Source organism: Gekko japonicus, unplaced genomic scaffold, assembly GCF_001447785.1.
Source record: "Gekko japonicus isolate JY-2015 unplaced genomic scaffold, Gekko_japonicus_V1.1 scaffold4056, whole genome shotgun sequence".
NCBI lineage: Eukaryota > Metazoa > Chordata > Lepidosauria > Squamata > Gekkonidae > Gekko > Gekko japonicus.
In genome coordinates, this window is record NW_015172672.1 from 3,520 (window position 1) to 16,828 (window position 13,309).

The window sequence follows — 13,309 nt, forward strand, 5'->3', positions numbered from 1 at the left end:
GTCTTTCTTGCTTTCTCTTCGCGAAGAGGAAACCGTCGGCAGGGGGTGTTGCAGGCGCGAGCGGCCTGGCCTGCCTTGGAGTGCTGAGCCCAGGGCGGGGTTGGTGGTGAAACCTGCTAGGCAGCTTCCACCGGCCTCCTGCTTCCCCCCCCCCTCCCCGTTTCCCTTTGCACGGGGCTGTTGGCGCCATCCTACGGGGCTGTTTGGGGGCTCCCCCACCACCGCCGCCCCGAGCACAGCCGCGGCCTTCTTTCGCTCCCCCCGCCCCGAGCACAGCCGCGGCCTTCTTTCTGCGGAGCGCGCGGGGGGAACGGCGTGAGCTCGGCCGGGCCGTGACTCACTCGCGCGTTGCCGAGGAGGAGGAGGAGCTCCGGGGGTGGGCCGCGGGTGACTAAAAATAGCACCTCCTGCCCTTTCTCCTCTTCCGGTGCTTCGCTCTCGGTTTTTGCTCAGGCTTGTGCCCGAGGGGGTCTGGTGGCCGCCTTCTGCAGACCGTGGCCAACAGTTGGCACCGAGGGCAGGCCCGAGCGCCTTCCGCTTGACTTAGCAGGTGGAGGCGGCGGCTGGAGAGAGGCAGGGCGGGTACGCACCAGAGCAAGGGGCAGCATCTCCCGGGCTTGTTAGCCGGAGAAGAGCCACTGTGTGCTGCTCCCCTCCCCCCCGCCAGGCCTGGCCCTCAGAATGTGGCGGTGGGTGGGGTTGCACCTCAGTGGTGGTGGAGCCCTAGCTCTACGTGCTGGGGACGGGGAGTGTAGCTTGCCTCCAATGATCGGGGACAGGTGTTGAGTAGCAGTACAGGAGACCAAGATTCAAATCCCCACTCTGCCAGGGAGGCTTGCTGGGTGACCTTGGGCCAGTCGCACCTTCCCAGCCTAACCTACCTCACAGGGTGGTTGTGAGGATGAAATGGAGGAGAGAAGGATGTAAGCCACCATGGCTCTCCATTGGGGAGAATGTTGGGGTATAAATGAAGTAAGTAAATTATAAAATAACAAGATCGGTTCATGGGAATGGCTGACTTCCTGATCAATTTCTCCTCCTTGCTCTCCTCCTTGCCAGAGAGGGCAAATGAAAGGTTGTGGCAGGGGCAACTGCCATGGATTCTCCCTAGGGAGCCCACCCCTCCAAGAGCCCTAGCAGTCCCCTGCATGCTTAAGGGAGGGAGGAAGCAACCTGCTAAGTGAGTAGACCTGGAGGCACCTTGGGGTTGGAAGCTCTTGCTGCTCTGCATTGGCTGGGGCCCCACGGTGATACCCACAGCTGGGGAGCGTGTTCCCGCTTCCCTCTGGGCTAAGGATGGAGCCGGTCTTGACCCCCGAGCAGTTTATACAGGGCTCTAAGACAATGGAGGCCTTGGTGAGCCAGCAGAAGCCCGCAGAATCTAGAAGGTGCTGCCCAACTTGGGGCCAAGGGCCCCAGGTTCTAAACGGCGAGAGGTTGGCATCTGATAAGTGGTGTCTTGGCCCCGTCTCTCCCCTTCTTGGCATCCTTCTCCAAAAGTTTTTTTTGTTCGTTTGCTTGCTTTTTGGCCATCCAGTTGCAGCCAACTTATGGTGTCCAGACCCTGTAGGGGTTTCAAGGCAAGAGACGTTCCAAGGTGGTTTGCCATTGCCTGCCTCTGCAAAGCGACCTGGGAACCTTCCTTGGTGGTCTCCCATCCCCAAGTACTGAGCAGGGCCGACCCTGCTTAGCTTCTGAGATCTGACAAGATCGGGATAGCTTGGACTATCTGGGTCAGGGCTGTCCAAGTGTAGGGTTCTGCAAAGAAGCCTGCAACCCCATCCACATTCCACGAAGGCTGCTCTCAGGCGTGTGTGTGTTCATAGCTATATATATGACCCAGATAGCAGGTCCAAGGGGCCGCTGAGAAGGCTCCCCTCCCGTTCTAAGAATAGAGCCGCATCAGCCTGGGGAACCGCTGTGCCCACCAGGGGCAAGTGGAACTGGGCTCTGACAGTTTGAGGAAGAAAGCCCACTCTGTTATTTCCTCGGGCTCCGCTTTCACCAGGAGGTCAAGTTTATTGTTGTTAGTGGCCAGCTCTTTTTCTGGAATTGCTGAACAGATGCTGACTTGCTCACGGGTGGGAAACTGGGATTTGGACCTTGCAGATGTCTGCCCCGAAAGGGATGTGGCCCTGAACCTTCCACACCTGAAAAGCCAACCAGAAGAAGAAATGTGAGTAGACAACCAGCGGCGCATGCTTCTCGTTCTCGTGCGGAAAACAGCCGTCTGTTGCTTTGTGCAGCCCGTCACCAAAAGATTTGACCTCAGTACTGGGCTCCCCCACCACCACCATCTGTTAGCTTTAGGCTGATTTCCAAAAGAGAGAAATGGGTGGGTTAATTCCCCTCCTCGAAGAAGCTCTTGCCCACCCACCCCCCAGCCTGTTTGTTTGCTGCTGGATCATTCGTCTGCTCCAGTTGCCTGTTTGAACCATCGCAGCTGGGGGAAAGACGTGATCCCAAGGCGTCACCGGCATGGCCCTGGCGCAACCTGGTTGCCATGGACACCAGAGGCCGTTGCCAGCCTCCCTGGAGGGGGAGAGTGGGGAACGCCTGCCACTTAATTGCCAGGTGCCTCTGCAGTCAAATTGCAACTCCAGCAGGGCTGGGCCGGGCCCTCTCCCTCTCTCCCAGAAAGCGCTGCTCTCATCCCTGGGAGGCTGCCAGGAGAGGCCTGCGATAGACTGCAGACCCTGCCAGCTGCTTTTCATTTAGCAGCCTCCAATGGGGAGGGGGTGGGGGAGGAACACCATGTGCAAAGGGGCCAGGCTGAGGGTCCCAGTGAGGCACGACCCAGACTAGAAGGGGCCCCTTTGGAGCACAGTATGAAGCGAGGGGGACTTGCATCAGTGGGGGTGCAGGGGAGGCAAGTCTGACCTTTTACTCTTCCAGTTGCCGCGATCAGATTAAAAGCCAAGCCCATCTCTGCACAGCAGTGGGGGGAGGGGGTATGGACGGACGACAGTTTGGGCCCCCCGAAACCTAGAAGCAGGGCCATAGTAAGGGCATAAAATTAAACATCCATCTATTCAAGCATAAACACATGAAGCTGCCTTCTGCCGAATCAATTAAATGAAAAGGAATACAGGCATGAGAATCTAATCTAATCGCCTAACCTGAATGCTGTATGCTTTTTTATAATAATAAAATAACAAATATTCAGATATCAAGTCCATGAGCTTTCTGTCTTGTGATTGGTTTATGTTATTGTATTTTTTCATTCGTTATGTATGAAACAATAGAAAATTGGATATTAGAATACTTATATTTCATAATACAAAAACAAAAAAAAACCCCACTTAAGACTAGATGAGATTCTGCTGAATCAAGCCATTGGTCCATCTCAGACCGGCTGCAGCTCTCCAGGGCTCCCAGGCAAAGGTTTTTTATATCACCCACTGCCAATGCTCCCTCTAAGCTGTGGAGTCCTGTGAGCAAAAATTTTACTTTCTGAGCTACTGGCATAAAAGTTGTGAGCGAATGATTCAGCTACTGCATAGTTTGCTCTGGAGCCATCATAAGAACATAAGAGACGCCAATGTTGGATCAGGCCAAAGGCCCATCCAGTCCAACACTCTGTGTCACACAGTGGCCAGAAATACCAGTGCCATCAGGAGGTCCAGCAGTGGGGCCAGGACATTAGAAGCCCTCCCACTGTTGACCCCCCCAAGCACCAAGAAGACAGAGCATCACTTGCCCCAGAGCCCCTAGCTATACCTTGTGGCTAATAGCCACTGATGGACTGATCTGATCTGTTTTCAATACCCTTCCTGATAATCCCCAGCATAGCATTGGCCTTCTTTATTGCAGTCACACACTGTCTCGACATTTTCAGTGAGTTATCCACTACAACTCCAAGATCTCTCTCTTGCTCAGTCTCTGCCAGTTCAGACCCCATCAATGTGTATTTATATTTAGGATTTTTGGCTCCAATGTGCATCACCTTGCACTTGGCCACATTGAACCCCATTTGCCATGTTGACGCCCACTTGCCCATCCTTGACAGATCCCCTTGGAGTGCCTCACAATCCTCACTGGTTTTCACCACCCTGAACAACTTTGTATCATCCGCAAATTTAGCCACTTCACTGCTTACTCCCATCTCCAAATCATTAATGAACAAGTCCTTCCCGAGGTAAGACAAAAATGTGTGGGCCGAAGGCTAAGAAACTCTGAGCTAGCTCCCACAGACTCATCTTAGAGGGAACATTGCCCACCGCCAAATCCTTTTAGCTGGATATGCTGCCAGGGACTGGACCTGGGACCCTCTGTGTGCCAAGCAGATGCTCTGCCACTGAGCAGTTAAAAGGAATCAGGCAATGGATGTGAAAGACCCCCACCTGAGACCCTAGGCAGCCGCTGCAAGTCCAAGTAGATGACCTTGATGGACCAAGGGTCTGATTCACTATAAAGAAAATTTGTATGATCCAGCAACTTGGTTCCAAACAGGGAAACCCTGTTAGCAGAATGTGAAAATTGGACAGTGGTGATGTTATGGAATGTGTGCAAACATTCCAGCTGCACAGGGTGAACATATCCATAACAGACAGCAGCAACCAACTGCAGAGAAGTTGAAGGTGAAAGGCAGGCAGGCCAAGGAACTCTGGAGGCTTGTGTTGAGCAGACTAAGCTCTCAGGAAGTGTGGGAGGGGGGTTGCCACAGGATGCAAAATGCCAATGTGTCACTGTGAGCAAAGTAGCCCAAACCGCTGCAGGTCTCAGATGATTTATCATTTTCACAGCGTTTTATTTAATACACTTTTGTTGACAGCCCTGTTTATCAATGTGAGAGGCAAAATGATAATGTATGCAGGGTCTCTGAGCATGTGCAGAGGACCTTCCTCCCCCAGCAACCACGTGCCCCATTCAAACTTTTCCTAGTCTCTGAGCCTTCATCTTTTATGGCCTTTTTTAAAAACAAACGAGGGCATTTTTTAAGGTAACGGGGCTATAAGTTCAGGAAGGCACTACCAGTGTGGTTAGAATGTCAGATCCAGAAGATACAGGTGAACAATTCACCGGTGGATGGTATACGTTATCTGTTTTCTATCCGTGCCCCCACTGCGCTATCTTCTACACACACAAAAGCATTTTCTGCTTTGTTTAACATATCATGCTTTGTTTCAGATTGCTGTAATCCTAGTGCAATTACATTATTAGATTTTCATCCTATTGATTGCATTGACTATTAATAATGTAAATAAATAAACCAAGAGGGAACTTTGCCAGGTATCTTTCTTTCTTTGTAGGACTCCTGTGGGAGAAGCTGCCTAGCAAACAAATCCAACCAATGGTGTGTGTTTTTTAAATCCCATGCCAATGCCTCAAGTGGAGAGAATCTTTCACACAGCTCTGGTTTTTGTGCAGAGCTGCTGAAGAAGTTCCCTGCATTTTGCCTTCTCCAGTCTGCTGTGGCAGCCGCTCCTGTGCCACCAGTACGACAGCTTTACAAATTAAAGGGGAAAGGACACTGATGTTGGTGGGGCCAGGGAAAATGCGGACTTCCCTATCCACCTGGCCCCTGTACTGCTTTGCTACAACCTTCCTGAAACATCCTAATAAAGCAACTTTAAGGAAGGCTGCAGGACAGCCTGGGGAAAGTTGGGAGGAGCATGATAGCACCAGAGCATTGTGTGGGAAGAGTGGGGGGGGGCATTTACCATGAACAACACCCAAGCTGGGCCAAACACCACGTGTGGAAGTAACCCGCACTGCAAAACAAACACTTGGCTGGAACTTGACCTACATCGACTGCGTTCACAAGTGATGCCTTCCCCCACATCCACGGAAGGTCTCTCTTATGCAACCCGCTGGAGAGCTCATTTCGGCCCCTGCCAGGCAGCTGGTTTTCCATCTCCCTTAGATTTTCCATGCCTCAGCCCTGATGGGTGTGTGCTCTCTGGGACTGGGAAAGAGGGAGCGATACCATCTCCCAGCCGCCCATCCTCCTGCCGGCACGCCTGCCCTGCTGGGAGGAGATGCCGTCCAGCCCCTCTCACTCTCTCTGTGGCAGGAGAGGGCGGAGGGAGGCAGCCAGGGATTCTGGCCGGCCACACAGAAAGCCTGCCTGCCTCCACTTTCCAGCACCCGAACTGGACTTCCTAGTTTTCTGGGGTGTGCTCCTGCTGGTGGGTTGGTTGGGTTTCACTGGCTCTGCCTCCAAGAGCACAGCGGTAGAGCAGGTTCAGCTTCTGGGAAGCCACCAGCCCCACCCCGCCGCTTGTGGTCCTCCCGCATCCGCCTCTTTTAGGCCAACAGAGAGGCTTCCTTTCCCTTAAGAACTCCTGAAGAGGCTCTCCGGAGAGCCAGCCTGGGTGGCAGCAGCTGAATGCCAGAGACTAGCACACCTGGGAGACTCTCTACCTTGAAGCTCACGGGAAGAGCCCTTCCTAAGCGGGTCGACTCGCAGTCAATGGGCCTCGCTACTCCTAAGCAAGCGTTGTTCAGATTTTAGCACAGGTGACCAATATTCCCTCTAAGCTGTGAAGTCTTGTGAGCAAACATTCTACTTTATGAGCTACTGGCATTAAAGTGGTGAGTGAGCGATTTGGCTGCTGCATACATTAGTTTGCTCTGGAGCCGTCCTTCCTGAGCAAAAGACAAAAATGTGTGAGCCAGAGGCTAAAAAACTATGAGCTAGCTCACACTAACCCAGCTTAGCGGGAACCCTGCAGGTGACCTTGAGCCACTTCGCTGCCTAACCTACTTCACAGGGTTGTTTTGAGGACCAAATGGAGGAGGGGAATGCCCAGGACAGAGGGCTGCCACAGCTTTAGGGTGGTGGCGGCTGCAGATCTCTCGGGATCACAACTCGTCTCCAGGCAGAAGCAGGAGAAGAGTTGGTTTTGATACCTCGCTTTCCTCTACCTTAGGGAGCCTCAAAACAGCTTCCAATCGCCTTGCCCTTCCTCTCCCCACAGCAGGTGTCTGGTGGGGCCAAGAGGGTTCCAGGAGAACTGGGATTGGCCCAAGGCCCAGTAGGCTTCACGGGGAGGAGGAGTGGGGGATCAAATCCGGTTCTCTCCAGATGAGAGTCCACCGCTGTTCACCACAACCCCACCCTGGCAACAGAGGTCGGTTCTCCTGGAGAAACTGGCCCCATTGGAAGGCGGACTCTGGCGTTCTACCTTCCCCTCCCCATTCTCCACCCCCCAACTCTCCAGGTGTTGCCCAACTTAGAGATGGCAACCATTCCGTTACCCCCACCCTGACCTCCTTGGAGACTGTTGGTCTGAAGCAGCAGACCAAAGTTCAAGTCCAGTCGGGCACCTTGAAGACCCGCCCCGTTTTATGCCACCCTTCTGCCTTGACTCAAAGGGTGCTGCTGGGCATCGAGGGGCCTGGCTGGCCTGGCCTCCCACGTTGTCCATTTCCTTGGAGGGGAGCCAGGTCCCCCCAGCAGCGCCCCTGCCCGCCTCCCGCCCCTCCCAGCAGGGGGCGGCCGGCTCACACTCCTCACCAGACGGTGGCCCTCCCCGCCGGGAGCAGAGTGCGTGCCTTCCCGCGTGGCCAGGGACAAAAGCCTTTCTCCTAATTAACGCTCCCTCCCCCTAAAAAAGAAACTTTCATGCGCGCGCGCGCGCGTCCCCCGGCCCCCGCACGCCGCTCCAGCCCCGGGCTTTGACGTCACTGCTGACGCGCTTGCACCCGCCCCCTCCCCACCCGCCGATGACGCGCTACAGCCGCCTTAACCCCTCCGTGCCCAGTCTCTTCGATTAGGCGTTGCTGCGGCCGCTGCCAAGCCAGAGCAACGCCGTTCTCCAACTGTCCGTTGCGGGGAGGGGAAGGGAAAGGGGACTGTCAGGCGCTCGGAGACTCCTTCGGGTAGTGAAGGGCGGGGTATAGATCCAATCTTCCCTTTAAAGAGCTGCGTGATAGGCAGAAATCTAGCCGGCCAATGGAGGCAGGCTGCACCTGTTGGACAGCCTCCCCGTTGCCCCCTAGGACTTGATCCTTCGAGAGCAGTGATGGCGTGGAGGTGCGAGGGTGGGCGAGCTGGACCTTTGGAATATCTGCCTGTCATTCTTGGCAGGATCTCAAAGCCTCTTTGTCACTATCTACTCCACACCCGTGCACCGGCCTTGGGTTGCCACTTTTTTTTTTACTGACTCCACTCCGGGGCTTTGAATGGCAGACAGAAAAATAGCAATTGTAGCATCTACAGGCACCGACGTAAGAAGTGCAGGAGCTGGGACAGGCCCAGGTCCTGGATCAGGCCATCAAGTCCAGAACTCTGCCCCCCAAAAGTGGTCCACCAAATGCCTCCAGGGTGCCCTCAAAGCCTGCCCTGCGTGCTGTCCCAGCCAGCAACAGAAATTGTACAGTGCCTCTGCAGATGGAGGTTCCATCAAGGCAAGCTTTCTCCCTGAATTGACGCTGCTGTCTGATGCCCCTTGGAAAGCCAAAAGGCATCAAAATCACTACAGCCTGTGGCAGTGAGTTCCACAAATCAATTAAGCATTGAATCCAGTGCCTGTTGGTTTTATTCTTTGCTTTCAATTTATAGTCTCTCAGGAGAGAGACAAAAAGGTTCTCTCTGCTCACTTCCTCCATGCTCAGTGGAGCAGTTACCTAATTTTAGACCCTGCTGGGCTCCCTGGGGGATGTGGGGGCTCCCTTTACATGGCAAGTTTCACTTTGCATGCAAGGCTGCCGCTGGCTCCTAGGGAGCCTGTTTTTAGATTTAACTTACTGTAATTTTAGCGCCATGAAATTAAAAGACTCTTGCTCCTTGTGAGGAAAGTGATGGTGAACCTAAACAGCATGATAAAAAGTAGAGCCATCACCCTGCCAACAAAAGTCCGCATGGTCAAAGCAATGGTATTCGCAGTAGTCATGTATGGCTGCGAGAGTTGGACTATAAGGAAGGCCGAGCGCCGAAGAATAGATTCTTTTGAACTATGGTGCTGGAGGAGACTCTTGAGAGTCCCTTGGACTGCAAGATCAAATCAGTCAATCCTAAAAGAAATCAACCCTGACTGTTCCCTGGAAGGCCAGATAATGAAACTGAAGCTCAAATACTTTGGCCACCAAATGAGAAGGGAGCACTCACTGGAGAAGACCCTGATGCTGGGAAAGATTGAAGGTCAAAGAAGACGGGGACGGCAAAGGATGAGATGGTTAGACAGTGTCATAGACGCAACGAACATGAAATTGAGCAAACTTCACAACAACAACAAAAAATTTTAGCTGAGAAATTGTTTTATCAGTAATAATGTTGTGAGCCGCCTTGAGCCTGCTGCCGCGGGGAGGGCAGGATAGAAGACAAATAAAATAAATAAATAAATAATAAGCCACAGCTGAGGGCCCAGAAACTCCACCCTCAGGGCACCACTGGCCACAGATGGCAGCATTTGATAAACCCCTCCAGTCACCTTTCCCCCCAAAGTGAAAAGCCCCCCCCCCATTGGCCAGGTGCTCCAAGGTCTGGACCGGTTGGGCAGCCTCTATCTGCACCTTTCCCAGCTCTTTTTGGAGGCCAGGCAACCAGAACTGTGCACAGGATTCCCAGCAGCGGGTGTGCCATCCATCTGCCTAAAGGCCGTGTTTATTCTCAAATAAGGAGAAGTTCTGTGGCTCCGTTTCTGCCTGTCTAGCACGCCGGGGTTGGTGAAAGGCAGCCAGTGGCCCTCTGTCTGGCATTCCGGGCAGCCAGGCAGGAGGGAGAGGCATTGTGCTCAGCTGGCGTGAGGACTTCAGGAGGAGCCGAACCTCTTGGCTGAGAGGCCCTGTAAGGAACCTGACCTCACTGGGGGAGGGAGGAGTGGGGCCTGGGGGGGGCAGGAGAGAGAGCACACCCCTCCCAGCTGCTCAAGGATGCCCAACCACCAGCCGGGCTGTCCTCTCCTCCCATCGCAAAAGGCCAAGCTCCAGTGATTCAGCCACGGGGAAACAAACACCAACACCCACCGCTGGCTCCCTCCGCCGCTGCAGCTGGAATCGCTTTTGCTCTCAGTCCTCTCCACAAACAAGTGCTGGCCTCCAGAGAGGCTGCCTGTGATTCCCCCCCATAAGGCTCCTGTGTCTTTAGTGGCTCAGGAGCTTTGCACAGATCAGCACGCCCCGGCGCGGAGGCCGCTGAACTGCTGACTTTTAAAAGGCACAGAAGCTCTGATGGGGGGAGTTGGCCACTGAGTGCTAACAAAAGTGTCCAAAGTGACCTCTGCTTGGGTTGCCAATTCTGTATTGGAAATTCCTGGAGATTTGGGTGCAGAGCCTGGGGAAGATGGGGTCTGGGGAGGGGAGGGAACTCAGCGGGGTAATGATGCTATAGAGCCCACCTTCTGGCATTTCCTCCAAGGGAACTGATCTCTGTCCTCTGACTGGACATCAGTCGTAATTCTGGGAGATCTCCAGGCCCCACCTCGAGTTTGGCAAGCCTAGCTCTGCTCCAGCTGTTGACTGAGATGTGGTGCCTATGTGCACGTGGGAATCATTCGGTTAGCCGAGGAAGGTACCCAGAATATGCTCAGAGGCGCAGGAGCAAAGCTCACTGTGAACAGATGCAAGGAATCTACAAGGAGCTTTCTGCGTTCCCAGTGGTCAGTCTTCAGCAAGTCTCTCCCTTGGTGATGGACGTTCAGGCCACAAGTCAGGATGACCTTTGAAGGGGAGGGCAGAGCTGTGCCACAAAAGCAAACCAGGCTGTCTGATAACTGGGTCAGGGCACCCTTCTGTCTAGCCCAGTATTGCTGCTTAGAGGCCTCTGGGAAGGAGGCATTTCCCCATAGCCATTACTGCAGAGCCTTCAGCGGGGCAGGAACCAGGGATCTTCTGCATGCGGGAGATCCACCACTGAGCTATGAACAATGAAGCCACCTCATGCCAAGAGTGATCCACCGTGGCCCACCTAGCTCAGTCTGAGCTCCTCTGGCTGGCCACAGCTTTGCTCTGTTCTCAAGCAGAGAAAGGTCTTCCCCAGCCTCTGCCACCTGGAATCCCTGAATGGAACATGTCGGAAACCAAACCCAGAACCACATGCCAGCCACTGGGTGAAATCTTGGCCCATCTGGTTCGGAATGGCCTCCTTTGAATAACAGTGGCTCTCCACAATCTAAGAAACAGAAAGGCCTTTCTGCTCTCTGAGATTAAGAACATAAGAGACGCCAATGTTGGATCAGGCCAAAGGCCCATCCAGACCAACACTCTGTATCACACAGTGGCCAGAAATACCAGGTGCCATCAGGAGGTCCACCAGTGGGGCCAGGACATTAGAAGCCCGCCCACTGTTGACCCCCCCCCCCAAGCACCAAGAAGACAGAGCATCACTTGCCCCGGAGCCCCTATCTATACCGTGTGGCTAATAGCCAATGATGGACCTCTGACGGACTTTAACTGGAGATACCCAAAGCTGAACTCCAGGCTTTCCACCCGCAACATACATGCTTTGCTGCTGGGCCACACCCCCTCATCCTCCACTGGTACCTACCCGTGGCTGTGTTACCCAGGAGAAGGTAAATGGGGGGTTAATGTTGGGGCGAGCTCCAAAGGATGGCTGGACAGCAATTCTGGGACCTGTGCCTTTTACTGGCACCACCACAGGCCAAAATCCAAAGGAAAGGCTCTTGTGCAGGCTGCTGGTGCTTCAGTGGAGAGCTCTCCAGCCCGCCATACAACTGGTCTGAAAGGACGCTCTACGCCTTTGCATGCTTCAGCCTGATTCTCAGTCTGGAGAGCCGCAGGCTTTGGCGTTTGCTGCCAGAGACTGGCCCCTTGCCAGCCCCCACATCTGCTCCCAGTTAACCTTCCCTTTCCCCCCTTCCTAGGGGAACCCCTCCCTCTGTACCTCCGACCCGATAGGCTTCCGGGAGGGGGAGGCAGGCCCCCAGGTGCTCCAGTGAAGCCTGTAAGGCCCAGACGGGCCTCAGCCGGGGGACCCCTGGAGGTTCTCTTCTGGCCCACAGAGGGGAATTCCTCTGGCCTGAGCAAACCCAGGGGGGCACCCCCAAGCCTTGAGGCTCTGACCCTCCTTGCCCTCCTTCCACGGTAAAGCGAACAAGCTAATTATTGGTTGAAAGGCTTAGAAAAATAGACAGAGGTACACATCTGGAGACCTTGCTCTTCCTCTCCCAAAATTAATAAGCACTAATGGCTCAAGTGGTTAAGACGCTGAACTGCAGGCTGTGGAAGGTCAATAGTTCAGCAGTTCGAGACCCGGGTGCCGCATGATGGAGGGAGCTCCCGTCTCTCGTTCCAGCTCCTGCCAACCTAGCAGTTCGAAAGCAAGAAATTGCAAGTCGATAAATAGGTACCACTTCGGTGGGAAGGTCACAGCGTTCCGTGCGCCTTGGTGTTTAGTCATGCTGGCCACATGACCACGGAAACGTCTTCGGACAGCGCTGGCTCTTCGGCTTTGAAACGGAGATGAGCACCGCAACCCTAGAGTCGGATTCGACTGGCTTTCAAGCAAGGGAACCTTTACCTTTAATGCACTTGGGGATCACACAATTGTTATCTGAGGGCAGGCAGGCACAGGTGAGGTCCTTTTTGGGCAATGCGTCCTGGAACTGGCTGTCCAAGGATGTCGTGATGGTCCCTGGCATAGATGGGGCTGGACATAAACGCGCATAAAACCATGCTGAGGTCCCTCCTGTCCCCAATCCCCGTGCTCCCTGGGCTCCTTTGAATAACAGTGGCTCTCCTCAATCTAAGAAACGGAAAGGCCTTTCTGCTCTCTGAGATTCTTTAACTGGAGATACCCAAAGCTGAACTCCAGGGCTCCACTCCAGGTCGCCAGGTACTTTCAGTACAGAGTTGGCAACCTGACAGTTGCAGGAATTCTTGTCAGCTCCAGGATCCTGGAATGGCGGGCCTGATCCGACAGGTTTGCTCTACCCAGGCCAGCATGTTGTTTCTAATCAGTGTACAACTCTCTGTACCTGGAGAAGTGCAATCATTACTACTACTACTACTACTACAACGGCTAAGTAATACACCAGAGCCCTCCCTGCTCCTAGCCGAGCGCAGCTGTCCGCCCCGCCCTTGCGCAAACACCACGTGGCTCGGTGACATCAGCCCAAGAGGCCGCGCGCTGTTGTGCAGTTTACGGAGCCGGTCGCCTCGGTGACAGGGGCGCCAGCAGGGAGGAGGCGTGGCTGTCGCTCCCTCCCGCCCCTATGCTAATCTCCTTCCTCGCCAGACGTCATCTACAGCCAATGGGAGGCGCGCGCGGTGAGCTCATCGAGTCGGCGCAGGCTATAAAGCAGCGACGAGGCGGCTGGCGGGCGCCTTAAACGCGCGCGGACGGCGGAGGGGAGGGAGCAGCAGCAGCAGCGGCGGCCGGGAGGGGAGGAAGGCGGGGGAGCGG